Below are 15,265 nucleotides of genomic sequence, written 5' to 3'. Positions count from 1 at the left end.
TTAGCAGGGAATTCCAGTCCATAATGGGGAAAAAAGAGAGATTTATCATGACTGAAATGTACAAGCATGTGGTCCTGGACTTTTCCAAAGAAAGATAATTAGCAGAATTAGTCTCAGATGAATACAGGCAGCATTAATTAGACCTTGAGTAATATTTTACCTTGCAGCAAGGAAATGAATTTCCCAGTTCAAGTGTGAAGAAGCTGGGCTCAGCTTCCTGAGGCCTGCACCTTTTATCAGAGTTTGGAGAGATCATTACAGGTAACACCCCCTGAAAAGGTATTTCAACACATCTGGAGACTTTGCTCCTCAGCCACTAAGTAGGACTGAAGTGACGTTGTTCATAGTAAAAACAGTAAACATGGCACCCCAAAGGTAGGCTTTGAACTTTTTGGTAATTACCTCTTTAAAGGCCAAATGCTCCAAATTAAATGTGCTGTAATCTTGATTGCTTTTGCTCAGTAGGGAGCAGACTTCTGCATGTGTAGGCTATTTCCTGACCTGGTCAGGAGTGACCTTCTATGTACACATAGAGATAATCAGGGTAATCATGCAGAGACCAGATAATGAGGGTAATCATGAAGAGAGCTTTTCCTAACTAGCATTACCTTCTTCAGGACGTTGCACACTGGCGAGGCTACAGCTTGACTTTATAGTATCTGAGTTTTTCAAAAAGTTGCACCAGAGAAGCAACATAGGCGGCAGAATCAGAAGTTGGGATCTGTCACTGCAGCAGGGCATGGTGCGGGCGGGAAATGAGGGCGACCGTCCACTTACAGCTCTAAAACAAAGAGGCTTTATTAAACAAAATAAAGCAGAGCCACACAGAGTTCACCCACACAACTATATACAATGACTCACTGGGGAGAAGCATTAAGACAGGAACCTAAATACACAAACCAAAACTGAGCTAACGAGGACGCAGGAATGAAGCATTAACAAGACAACCAATCCAACAGAACAGAGTAAGGAGCGAAAGGTGCAACTAAAGAACAGGTGTAATCGTGGAACCAGGAAAGTTAACAAACAAACTAGGAAACAGTAATCTAACACTAGGAATACAAGGTTCATTACAGACTTCAAAGGTACAGAACAAAACCAGAAATTAACACAAGGAGGGTGGATCACGAGTGATGGAAAATAAAAAAGACTAGGAAATTCATAATCTGAAACGACAAACACTAAGGAAAGCAAAAGTCAAACAAGAAACCAAAAACAGGTGCCTGTGATTGAGAACTCATTGGATAAGGGTTTGAACCCTTCTTAAGTCCTGCTTCACCTGTGGCCTGTACTACGAAGCGGGGTTACTGGCTTATCGGGGTAACTTGTCGGATTTAAGGCACCGCAGTTTAAATGGACTTCATATTCGTTTACTTACATTTTGCCCAGACTACCTTAAATGCGACAAGTTACCCCGATAAGCCAGTAACCCCGCTTCGTAGTACAGGCCACAGGTGAAGCAGGACTTAAGAAGGGTTCAAACCCTTATCCAATGAGTTCTCAATCACTGAGCCACGCACTCTGAGCCCACTGAGTTTTGCAGGAGTATTGGCGTAGGCAGAAAAAACACGAGGTTAAAGGATTCAAAGACGGGGGAGGACTGGATGGCCAGCAGCACCTACTGTCCAAACATGGAAGAGACGAAGGGCAGGGTTGGACGGGCACCAACCACAACAGGGATCATTTTACCCAGCATGGGCCTGATCTACGAAAGATAAATCTGCATGAGATGCTAAAAAGTATCTGGTACACTAATGTGGCCGAACGGCATGTGCTGGAACTCACACAGCCCAACAACAAGTGCACTGAGTGAGCTTTCCACTAGCTAATGATTGTTTGTAAGTTCTGGAAATGCCATTCTCTATTCTGTAAATTAGTGAGCAGTTTCTCAGTTTGGTGAAGAATAGGAGTCAAAATGCAAAGGAGGACTTTTAATTTGGGGAATGCGCTTTGCGGTGTAGATCTCTAACCGTATTGAATCGGTGGTGATATGAATGTCAAAATAGGATGTAGTCTTTCTGAATTCAGACCCATTTATGCTCTGTCGTCTGTATGGGTGCCAGGAACCCAGGCATTGATCCTGAAATATAACGACACCTTTAGTTGGGACTTTTACTTCTCTTAGACATGCATGTCCAGTGTGGACGACCTGAAGTCCCTTCACTGCCTTTACGATTATCCAGTGAGGATCGTCAGAAGGTCATCATGTGTTCCAGTGCCAGTCATCTCTAAAAATATCGCATAAAAAAAGATCAACTGCAAACAGGGCATTTTGATTCCTTTGGCCTCTAATTGAACCATGGCGCAGACTCCAAGCACTGCTGTTTTATAAGCAACGTACAGTTAGACTTGCTGCTTCCGCGCTGCCTCAGTGCCTGGGGTAGTGAGTTTAAATTTTGTTTTAGTGGCTTGGCAGAGACATTGAAAGTGACCAGTTTGTGCAAATGCACTTCAAAGGTTCTGGCCCCTCTGGAAATTACAGACTTTTCGGGGAGAAGTACGCAGTGGCCATGCTGGACTTCATCACTGGGAGAAGTAATAATGTAAGGTCTTGCAGGGTTTTTATAGAATACAGCTTACAAATATGCCAGTTGGTCCTGCATTTACGGCTCGGGCATGAATTCAGTGCAGGCGCAGGTCTGGGCTGTCAGCAGCCGCACGTCCAAAGCTCACCCTTCAGAATACGCGTCAACAAATGTCAGGCTCGGCTGCTGCTGTACCTTTCCACAGAGCTGCAGTTGGGAATTTGAGAGATCCTAGATTCAAATCCCAGCAATGCCTTCTATTAAAGGGGTGAGGTGTGGCTCTGCAGGTTAAGTCCCTGTGTCTGTGATCGGAAGGTTGTTGGTTCAAATCCTAAGTTCAGCGGAGTAGCCGAGTCGAGTCTGCATCATCACCTTAAGTTTCGCCGTCACACCTATGTATGTGTGCAAAGCTTCTTTTCACATGAGGGATTTTCTTCTTTCAAATAAATACCAAACATTTTCAAGATCTAGGAGTCACCACTAACATTTATGAGTGGACATACTGCCCTTTTCCAAGTTAATAATTATTAGTACTGTAGATAAGTTTTAGTGCTTATAAAATCATTTGGAAACAAAGTTCAAGGTAGGTAATCAGGTGCTTTCCTTTTCATTGCTTTCACTCAGAGTCATAATTATAAAAAATCAATAATTCACCATGCATTGGTTCATTTAGCATTTGGGTGTTTTACTGAAATGGAGTATGATGGATGATGGATTATGATGTGTTACATATTCACCTGTATGTATTTTTAAATATTTTGTGTCAACAGTTTCATAAAAAAGACATCCTTTAAGACGCATGTGTATGAGAAATGAAGAGGCTTTCTTCATTAATGTCTCAGCTTAGAGGCAGAACAGAGTGACACCTTCTTCTGCTCTGTGTTTCAACATACAGCGTGTTTTTAACAACTAAACCCGACAACAGAGCTGTTGCAGAAAAGCGCCTTTTTCCAGCCTAAACTGAACTCTGGATCTGGAATAATGCTGCTTATTTAAAAGTTAGAAACGGGGGATGAACATGCCAGTTGTCAACAGCTGCTGCTGCTGTCCTTGTACTCCTTAACACCATGCTGCCACTAACTGCTGCTGTCCTTGTACTCCTTAACACCATGCTGCCACTAACTGCTGCTGTCCCTGTACTCCTTAACACCATGCTGCCACTAGCTGCTGCTGTCCCTGTACTCCTTAACACCATGCTGCCAGTAGTTGCTGCTGTCCTTGTACTCCTTAACACCATGCTGCCACTAACTGCTGTTGTCCTTGTACTCCTTAACACCATGCTGCCACTAACTGCTGCTGTCCTTGTACTCCTTAACACCATGCTGCCACTAACTGCTGCTGTCCCTGTACTCCTTAACACCATGCTGCCACTAACTGCTGCTGTCCCTGTACTCCTTAACACCATGCTGCCACTAGCTGCTGCTGTCCTTGTACTCCTTAACACCATGCTGCCACTAACTGCTGCTGTCCTTGTACTCCTTAACACCTTGCTGCCACTAACTGCCGCTGTCCTTGTACTCCTTAACACCATGCTGCCACTAGCTGCTGCAGTCCTTGTACTCCTTAACACCATGACACTAGCGCCAGGTCATGGGACATTTATAAATATTTAACCAGCACTGCCGGCTATTAGTTTGCAAAAAGGACGTACTAATCTATATACTCATAAACTCAGTTAATTTTGTTTAATGAGTGGTGAGAACCTTAATACATGATGTGTATCGATGTGTCTGTTGCATCCCTAATGTTCAGGCACAGATCATTTCTGGGATGTCACACTCACTGAAGGCACAGACCTGCCGCTAAAGAGATGTGGCTCTTCCTCCCCAAACCACTTAAACTTTCACGTACCTCAGTTACATTAATTACTCCTCTTTGATTAATTACCTCTATTAGGTTTCTGTTTGCTCACATTTCATACTTAGCACGATGACTAAAAATCCATCTTGAGTTCATTAATATTACTTTCTAAACACTCCCTAAGCACTCTGGGCTGCAGTGTTAATTGCATCCGTAGCTGCAGAAGACAGAATATATAAATATTAAACCTTTAAAATCAGTTTGACCATCTAAGAAGGAAGCTTTCCCATTTTATCTAGAAACTTCGTAGCTGTTTACAGAGCTAGTTTTCCGCACATCTGTGTAACTCACTTAACCATTGACCAAATGCTTTTCTCAGTTAGCTTGAGTTTGAGGAGGCAAACATGATATTGCCGAATGCACTTCAATATGTCATATTTCAATGCAGAATTTTTGGGACAGATCTGTCATCATGTTCTTAAAACCAATCATCTTTCCTTAGACATGGAGATGACATTGTTACCAAATGAAGTTTCAGAAATAAATACAGATGTCTGTTTCATTCTCACTGCTATATTTTTATATGACGCATGTGTGTTGCGTAGAAAATGTGTGCCCAGTTCGGTTTTGGGTCGAATATTTTTTTATTTTTACATCTGACATGGAAAAATCTTTATGGACAGAAATCTATAAAAAAGTGGGTTTATGATGCTGCCCTTATCAAGCGCAGGGAAGGACGTGGTCACGTGAAGGTTAATCAGGACTGTCCCATCATGCCACCAGCTATAATTTAAGGACAGACTCTGAATAAGAACAGGCAGTCGGGGGGGGGTTCCTGAAGTTTTTGTTCAGGAAAATACCAGAAGCTGCTATATTCTCCTGTATTCAGCTAGCAGCAGGTTTGTGGGACTTTTACTTACACAAAAATGATCTGAGGGCAGAAGGAAATGACTGGTTCAGATATATATATATATATATATGTATAAAAGCAACTAGAGGCGATGGGACAAAGACATCTGATTGGTTGGTCCTGCCTCCACTATTTGCCTGGACCCACGTCCTCTACAATCTGATTGGTGATCTCTCTGAACCAATAATCTTTCATTCTGCCCTCAGAACATTTTTGTGTAGGTAAAACTCCCATGAGATGGCAACAGCATCTCCTTCTAAACCAGCTGCAGTCCTTTCAGGCTGTACATCTGCGTTACATACAGTGCGGTCCGCTCAGCCTTCACATGCTCCACCCGCTTGTCGACAGTGCCCATAAATGAATCTCCAAAACTGTTACGTATTGTTTTAAAAAATAAGTACCCATCCATCTTCTACCTACTTATCCGGTACTGGGTCATGGGGGGTCTGAAGCTAATCCCAGGAGGACCAGGACAGGGGAGTATCCAGGGGGTGCTGCAGTGAGAGAACAGCCATCATCTGCCAACGCAACAGGGACAGACTAAAAATAATCCATCCATCCATCTTCCAACAGCTTATCCTGGGCAGAGTTACAGAGGGGTTGGAGTCTATCCCAGCCAGCACAGGGCACAAGGCTGGAGGTAGACCTTCTATGGCACACACACACACACACACACACACACACAAGGTTCTGGTAGCCAGTGGACCTTAAGCCTGTTGTACACTGATGGGTAACGGTCTTAGAGCAGTAATGGTCTGCTTTGGCTGCCATATGCTCACTCTGTCCACGTCAGCCTCGGTTTGTTCCGGAAGGTGCTTGTGTAGGTGTGTCTGCATCTTCTCATTCTTAATGCCGTCATGTTTTGTAATGTTTTGGCATCAACCATAAGCAGAACCAAAAGACCCAACCACTTCTGGGACCTTTCAAGCCTAAGAAACATCTGTTTACCTTTTGAATTGAAATTTCTGAGCAGCTCTGAGCTGCCGATGGGTTGTTGCTCATTACATGACACCCACAGGCCAGTTACCGTACAGTGTGAGTGATTAAGAACTCCTCCCTTTGAGGAGAAGCATGTTAAAAGTTATAAATAGCTGAAAATGAACCACAGAGTCACAAACCAGAATCACTGGCTGTTAAAAAAAGACAGAGAAAGGGCAGAGACAGGCTAAGGCAAGAGCGAGTCAATGCAATCACCAGGGGGCAGCGTGGGTCACAGCGCTCTCTGGGGACAGGTCCTGCTTCTGCTCACTTCCCTACATGTTCCCCTTCTCTCCCGGAAACACAGATCCAGCCGTGTACTGGAGCACCGGCGTTAAGGCGATGGGTCCTGACAACACGGCACTCTCAGTCCGGCACAGAGACTTTCCTCCCTCGTAAAACTGCACGCCTTCATTAAAAGGTCACGACCCCCAGAGCCCGTATTCTGTCCTGTATCTGCATTTCAAACCCCCCATTATTCATTATTAATTTAGTAACAGCCTGAAGAAGGAAAACCGAGCGAAAAAGGTCCCACACCTGCCTCCGCGTTCAAGGTTAATGTGATTCACCGCATCGTTTACTCAACATGCGGGCCCTGCGTTCACTGCCAGGCACCAAAGACAGATCCCACTGACGCTAAATGGCCTTTAAAGTTACAAATGTCTGTTTTAAGAGTTGTTTAGGGCTGATAGTGTCTTAGGACAATCGGCCAGGTCATTAATTATAACGTATACAGTAATGGCCAGCTTCAGCTTAGGAGGGAAAATAAGATGTTATGTTAAACGTGATCTGCGGCCTTGCCGCAGTGCATTACGCCAGTCGGGACCACGCACTGTGATGAAGGTGACGACGTAGGCATTGCGTGAGAGAGAAAAAATGGAAGATGGAAAAGAAGCCACGTGTGTAAGGTACTCTGTGTGATAAAACCAATTCTGCTGATGGTTCCCTGAAACTGTGTCCCTCCTTTTATTTATATAATACGGCCACCTCCGTGACGACCCTGCCGGGTTGTGTGTGACGGTGAAATAGTCCTCACCGAGCAGGATAAGTTCGTCACAGCAAGACTAAGGCAAGGAGTCACGTAGAATCAAAGCCCTTCGAGTCTGAACCACAGCACGATCCTTGCCTCTCATGAATTGTAAGTGGCTGGCGTGCTTTTACTGACAGAGAAGAGAAACAACATTTCCTTTTACAGTTTATGAAGAGGACAGAGAAGTTAATAATACGTACTTTCATAAAATATATAATCAATTGCCTTATCTACATGTAGTACTGCCTTTATCACGCCTTTATCTCTAGCCATCTTGACTACTGAAACTCACTACTCACTGGTATCACTGCGAAATCTCTCCATAAACTCCAGATAGTCCAGAGCTCTGCTTCCCACCCCCACCCCCACACCATCACCCATAATGCAGTGCCCGCACTGGCTCCCTCTTAAACAATGTGTCCCACTTTAAAATACTTCTCCTGGCAGTCAAGGCTCTTAATAACCAAACCCCATCTTATCTTTCTGAACTGCTTCTCCGCTACCAGCCTTCCTGCACTTTTATATCCTTCTCTTCTGGCTCTCAACCCACCCGCCCCCCCCCCCCCCTCCAAACTGCATTACTAACAAGAGGATCCTTTTTGTTTGCACAAGTGTATAACCTTCCCTATCCATAATATGGTGTTTTATATCTGCATTTTCTTATCTGTTTATTTTTTTCAATGGAAGATCCTGAAAAGCTCTGTATAAATAGGATGCATTATTATTAGTTGTTATTATTATTAGTTATTATTTTAGTTTTCAACTGTAAGATGATGGTGGTGCCTTTGTAGTGAGCGGTATGTGAGCGATATCTGGTATTTCCCATCTTTTGGGTGCTTCATGAGTAATACAGAAGTCACAGTGTACAGCATGAACTACGAGTATACGCTTTGCTGGGTGGGAATTCTAATATGTTTAATAGACATCATATTTCCCATCCATCCATCCATCCATCCATCCAGCCAGCCATCCATCCATCTATCCATCCATCTTCTAGATGCATAGTAAAGGACCTCCGGGGGGCTGGAGCCCACCTCTAGTGGTACAAGGCTAGGGTACACACTGGGCAGGATGCCAGTCAGACATGGGGCACATGAACATAACTGGCCATCTAATATATGATGCAGTACATTCTTACACCTATTAAAGCTCAAGCAACTGAAGTTAATTACCCTTTTCAAAAATGATTTAATTATTACAGAATCACAAATTCATACTCATCGTTTGCTTCCTAATAAACAGTTATTACTGCACTCTCAGATTATTAAGTTTACATGCTTTATCTTTAAATTTTAAATATTGCTTCAAAGCATGACGTGATCAGTAAGTGAATGTGGACACCATATCATAAGTCAGTGTGAAAGTCTGAGCTCTAAGCCAGTCACAGTCACACTGGTATTGGCACACAGTACGTCTTAAAGGTGCAGCTACTAACTGCGACTGTTACAGTGGCCAGTCCGGCACTGGGAATCAACATGCTGCATTAATAAGCAAAGCATGCGTAACACTTTAATTAATGAAGCGCCACACAAAAATGATTTAATCGCACGTGTCGGCCTCCTTCACTACTATCTGACAGAGCTTAGGAATCAGGCCGAAAGCGCATTCGCCGAGGGTTGATTTGCGATTGAGTTTTGTCTCCAGTCACCGCAAAGGTTTATCTGCGCTCTACAATCACTGAAACGTTTAATGATCAAAATTTACCACTTGTTTGGACCATCAAATAAAAGTAATTAGAAATGCATATAGCACTACAACAACTGCATATTAACATAATTCCAAGGTCAATTAATCGTTAGTGCTTCAATATGTAGTTTGCATAAAAATGATTTTCTTTAAAGAGTCTATGTTCTGAGGTGACAGGGTTACCTTATCAATAATGCTAATGGCTTATTAAGTCTAAAAGGAAGGGAGATCTCCTCTGGTACAGCCCCACATTACAGCCTTGTTCAGATGTCTACAGGAAAACAGACAAGGCAAATTCACTTTATTCCACGTAGGCGTTATTGCTCAATTTGATCTATACAAATGTGATGGTTTGTGGTTTGTTTGTTTGGCTTAAATATTCAATTAATCCTCAACTTATCGAATTACAAATGATGACAATTGATATACCCTAAAAATAACCTTACTTGCATATGATAATTAAATATCAGAAGATGTCTTTGATGAATATTTATGAACCCCTTGGCATACCATACCCTGGGCACAGCCTGAAAACACAGAATCCGCTTACATTAGGGCAGGATACGTGAATGTGATTACACTCTGCTTTAACACACCTGGCTGGGGGGGGGGGGGGGGGGGGGGGCGTGGGGGGGGGTGCGTGATTGTGTCCCCAGCATCGATTCTCCAGCATGGGGGAAACTTCTGATCAACGTGGCCAGACCTACCGTGATCTGGATCAGGTGCTCATCCCAATGTGAGATTTGTCCTCCTCACATGGTGGAATTAATTTACCAGAAGTCACCCTTCAGCTTTCCCTTTCATGTGCTGAGAGCAGCAGATGTTCCTACACCAGCCATTAGGAGAACTCCACGAGCTGTTGGGTGCAGCATGTTAAATCACAACTCACTGCAGCATCACAGACACCCCAGGGGTGTCTAGCAAACACTTCCTGATTTAAGGCATTATGGGAAGGCACTATAAAGGTTCTGTAGCTTAGCACAGGAGTCAAACCAGGGTGTTGGGCGGATGCTGTCTGTCCTGCGGGACGTGTGCACTGCAGTGGAGTCATAGATAACATCCTCCTGATTAATTCCAACGTCACCGTCATCCTCCAAAACCATGGTTCACATTCACAGCACCCTCACCTCCAGAAGGTTCCGGCATTACTGAGACAGTTTAGTGTATAATTATCCCAAATGTTCTCCTGAAGCTTCACCAGAGGCTCCTTCTGAAGGCGGTTATTTCCTGGCTGTGGTATTTTCATTTGCAAATCAGTGGGGCTGCATGTTCACTTTGTGTGGTTGCAGTATTTAGGGCTGAGTAAGTGATAGAGAAAATGAAACTTTTGATACTTTGTGTTCAGAGTATACTGGTCAGCAATGGCATTAAAAGCACATGCCTAATGGTGTGTAGGTGCACCTCGTACTGCCAAAAGCCCTGACATCAAAGCGTGGACTCCACGAGATCTTTGAAGGTGTCCTTTGGTTTCTGGCACCAAGACATTAGCGACAGATCCTTTAAGTCCTGCAAGTTGGGGCATTCATGGATTGGACTTGTTTGTCCAGCACGTCCCAAAGATGCTCGATCAAATTCAGACCTGGGGAATTTGGAGGCCAAGTCAATATCTTGAACTCTTTCTCATGTTCCTCAAACCCTTCCCGAACAATTTTTGCCTGTGACACGGCACGTCCTCCTACTGAAAGAGGCCACTGCCATCAGGGAATACCGTTGCCATGAAGGGGTATAGTTAGTCTGCAACAATTTAGGTAGGTGGCACGTGTCAAGGTCCACATAAATGCCAGGACCCAAGGTTTCCCAGCAGAACACACTACCTGCTTGCTTTCTTCCCATAATGCACCCTGGTGCCATCTCTTCCCCAGCTAAATAATGCATCTGTACCTGGCTGTCCACATGATGTAACAAAAAACGTTACTCATCAAACCAGGCCTCCTTCTTCCACTTTTTTGCTCCATGGTCCAGCTCTGACACTCACATGCCCATTGTAGGCACAGGATGGATAGGGGTCAGCTTGGGCACTCTGACACCTACAAGATATTGTAATGCTCTCGTAGAGGCTTGTCATATTTTGTGACTTACATCCTCAGACCTAAAGATTTTCTAGCTGCCTCTGCCGTCATTACTCGGGCACTCATGAGTGTGATAAGGGACTTTCAAAATGCTAACTTCCTTCATAAAGTTCTGGGATAGGCTGGTTGTGTAAAAACGAAATTAGATGTAGTAGCCTATGTAGACCAATAGTCTAGGTACACAGCAAGCTGTGATGCACTTTGCGTTCAGGCACCTTTCTATCATAGTCAGTATTAACTTTTTCAGGTATTTCTGCTACAGTAGGTCTCCTGTGGGATAAGGCCAGATGGGCTAGCATTTGTGCTCTCCATGTGTATCAGTGACCCTTGGGCATCCATGATCCTGTCACTGGTTCACCAGTTGGCTGGTTCCCTGGACCACTTTTGGTATGTACTGACCACTGCATTCCAGAAATACATCACAAGACCTGTTATCACGTTTTGGCTCTTGTCAATGTCGCACAGATCCACATGGTTGCCCATTTCTCCTGCTCCCACCACATTAACTTCAAGAACGGACTGTTCATTTGCCTAATATAAAATGACACCCTTGATAAGCACCATTGTAATAAGATAGTCAATGTTATTCACTTCACCTGTCAGTGGTTTACAGTAATTGTTATGGCTGATTGGTGTAGTTGTGTACACTGCGTGCGGAAGTTCTGTTTGAACATCTGTCCTATTATCATCCAGTCACCTCTCCTGGATTGGATTATAGATGGGCCTGTAAGAGACAGATCCTCGCCAGGGCAGGATGGGGGCACCGACTTAGCACCCTGCACCCCCCAGCCCCAGAACTGAACAATGCCTTTGAGGAGGTGAGGTGAAGCTTGCCTGGGAAAGCACTGGGCACAGAGCAGGAGCGCTCTCTGGACAGGATGCCAGCTGCTTGAACATGTGCTAGTTAGACGGTAGTGTAATTAAACTGAACGAGGAGTTGCTTTTTGAAAGGTTGAGGAGCCTCCCTGAGGAACAGTGCTGTTACTGCATGCCTGTTAATTATTCCTGAGCCGCTCTCCTGTAGCCAATCGGCCAATCAGAGCTCATTACTAAACATGGAAGCGTCTCCCCGCTTCAGGCTGGTCTATCGATGGGCCCACAGGGCTGTGATCTCACGTGTGAGCCGATAACTTTCCAGATGAAACAGGTATTGATCCCCAGCTCAGAAAAGCATCAGGAGCGGTCAGATGGGGGGCAGAGTTCACCAAGACATGCAGGACACCCCCACAGCAAGGTGAGGGCTTGGCCCACTCTCAGCAAGACCACTTCAAGGTTTCATGATGTCGAATGATGTTCCCTTTGTTCATGCTGTCAGGTTTGCAGGAACGACACTCGTTCTACCAGTAATCCCAAAGGAAGCCTCAGGATTTGGGAGATTCGTTCAGAAATGCGATAAAAAAGGTGACTTTGAGACCCCCCACATATTTCAAAGACCAAATAAATAGCTAGAGAGTAGCGTCAGGCGATCAAAGCTAGCTAGCTGGTTCGCAGAACATGCTGCTCCAGCATTTCCTAAATAAGGAATGAATTTATTCAATAGTTAGTGTAACAGCTGTTTGTGGCCAATGGGGGGGGGGGCACAAAGCTTAGGGCCCCCACGCAAATGCATGGTTTGAGTGCTGGTAAACACCACTGTGATCCCAAAAGGAGATGTTGGTTTAACACTGGCTATGCCTCAGTTCCAGTTTGAGGTAGATAGAGCCTCACACCTGTAACCCCCCCCCCCCCCCCCCCCCCCAGTCAGAATGGGGCCTTTAGCTCATCGGCTGGGTGAGGAAGCGCGAAATAGCGCATAATGAGAAACGGCAAATCCTCAGTCCACTAAAAGGGAGAGTGATTAATGAAAAACACTTTTGAGGGGCTGTATTACACCATTGTTAGAAATAAAGCATGATGTATGAATCCTGCAGTAATACAGATGCTTCCACCCTCCTGGCAACTGCTGCTCATCTGAGATGCTATTAGCATGCATAATTATGCCAATTAAGTTCTAATTAATCAATTCTTCAGGGACCATTCTTGTCTATAATTTAATAAAATGTGGCCATTAGGATTTATTAAAGCTTTTATTTCTCCTCTTGTTCTTAATCCGTCCTCAATAATATAGGGAGCAATATAATTCGGATTTGATTTAATTGCTTTTTGAGTTCGTTGTTAGTGATGCATAAGGAAGGTTTTGAAATCTCATTCGGCATCACAGAATGCACTCCTAATTACCTCATTCACTCCCCTACTGTACATTGTTCTTTTACCATGAAAAGTCTAAAATGTGAAAATGCTAAAGCAGACATGAATGAAATCCTTTCAAGCTGAATTAGTTCATTAGTTCTCATGCTTAGTGTAATACCAGTAAGAGATATTTGTACTTATAATTGCTATTAAAGAACAAATACTGTTTTAACGTAAATTGATATAAAAAATGTATAATTGAGGTGATTTGCAGTGGGTTAGTTATCCGTGCCTGTTTGCATAATGCTGTGGGTTCAAATCTCATAGCTAGCAGAATAATCATATCACTGGACCCTTGATCTCTTGACCCCTGATTTGTCCTTGCCTGTAATAAATTGTACACGAGCATGATGGGATATGTGAAAGGGCACCTCCTTTCTGTAATAAATGCTGAAACAGCCTTCATGCTCATCTGCAATACATGGTGTTACATGTTCTACAGCTTTATCCTATCCTGACAGTCTACGGAGAGCAAATGAAATGCTTACAGTACATGGCCCATATATAGTAAAGTGTAATTGGAGTTGATATGTTAAGCTAATTAGCAGGATTCCCAGCTTAAAAGTGGAAACTGTCTGTGTGGGAGAGAGGGGTCATGGAAAAACAGAGACCACTGTATAATTTTAAACAAATACCATCTTGCATCTTATGTTCTTATGTAAATCTGCATTTTTAAATCCTGGCTTAATTGTGGTTCTGCTGGCAGAAGGCTACGCTGAGCAAAAACTTGCTTCCGGGCTCAAATTTTCTAAGACAACAGTACACAAGGATAAGGTGAAGCAGGAGACACTGGGGATGACCAGAAAGCAGCCAGGTAGAGGGCGGGAGCGACTTTCTAATGCCAGAGAAGACCGCTAACTAATCTGAGAGTTTCTCATGAATCGTAGGATGACATCAAGTGACCTTCAATGGGAATGGGAAACATTAAGTGCGGGTGTGAAGTGCACTGATAGGACAGTTTGTATCAGGCTCCTAGAAGCAGGAGTGAAGACCCATAAAGCGTGGAAGAAGCCCTTCATTAATGAAAGAACCAGCCTGCAGTTAGCAATAGATACATACACACACACACACACACACACATACACACACACACGCACACACACTGTGTGTATAAATAAATAGACAAATGAGTGAGGCAGAATATTGTGCTGTGGTCTCATAATTTTTCCCACGGCTGTATTACATTGTGTGTGTGTGTGTGTGTGTGTGTGTGTGTGTGTGTGTGTGTCTGTGTGTGTAGCTGAAGATGCTTGGACACCCTTCCATCGCAGTTCTGTCTGATATATATTATTCTGGGCTCCTTCTCAGTCTCTTCCTGCTCTGACTGGTCATGGTTCCTCTCTGTAGGCGTGGTGGTCGTTTGGCTCAGCTCCGTCCCTCTTTCTGAATTCCAGCTGGGTTTTCCTGTTCTTGGCGCTGATTTGAATTTTGCATCTTGCAGTCTAGCTGCAGTGCTTATTTTCTTGAATTCTGTGAATGGTGAACAGTGACCCTGCTCTCTGTAGACCATTTTTTAAAATTTCTTTGGATGTTATTTATCATCAGCTGCTCTGGTCTTCCTAGGCCGCCCTGATCTTCGCAAATTGCTTTCACCCCAGTAGTATGTTTATTTTCAGAACATTCCAGTTGATTTTTGGAATGCCCAATTGTTCTGAAACGGCTCTCATTGGTATTTTTTAAAATCTCATTTTATACTCTGACCCAGTCATCTTGCCATCACAACTGCTTGCTTTCCATCACGATCCAACTCTTTCTTTCATCTCGTTTGTAACCTATACATGAAATGCAGACCTTATACTGCCAGTAAGTACAAGCGGCTCCACACTCTCACTCACGCGGCTCTTTCAAGTCACAATCAACGGAACATAGAACACAGGAAATCTCAGCACCACTTCTGTCCCGTTACTTCGATGCTCACCTGAACCTAGAGGGGCATCAAATGACATACTGAGGTTAATACTGTTTGAAATACATTAACTGGGAAATAAAAGCTGCCATTTTGTGCTTTACCTTCAGTTTAATCTGAAACACAAATTTT

The sequence above is a fragment of the Brienomyrus brachyistius genome, chromosome 13 (genome assembly GCF_023856365.1).
Source record: "Brienomyrus brachyistius isolate T26 chromosome 13, BBRACH_0.4, whole genome shotgun sequence".
Classification (NCBI taxonomy): Eukaryota; Metazoa; Chordata; class Actinopteri; order Osteoglossiformes; family Mormyridae; genus Brienomyrus; species Brienomyrus brachyistius.
This window is presented reverse-complemented; position numbering follows the sequence as displayed.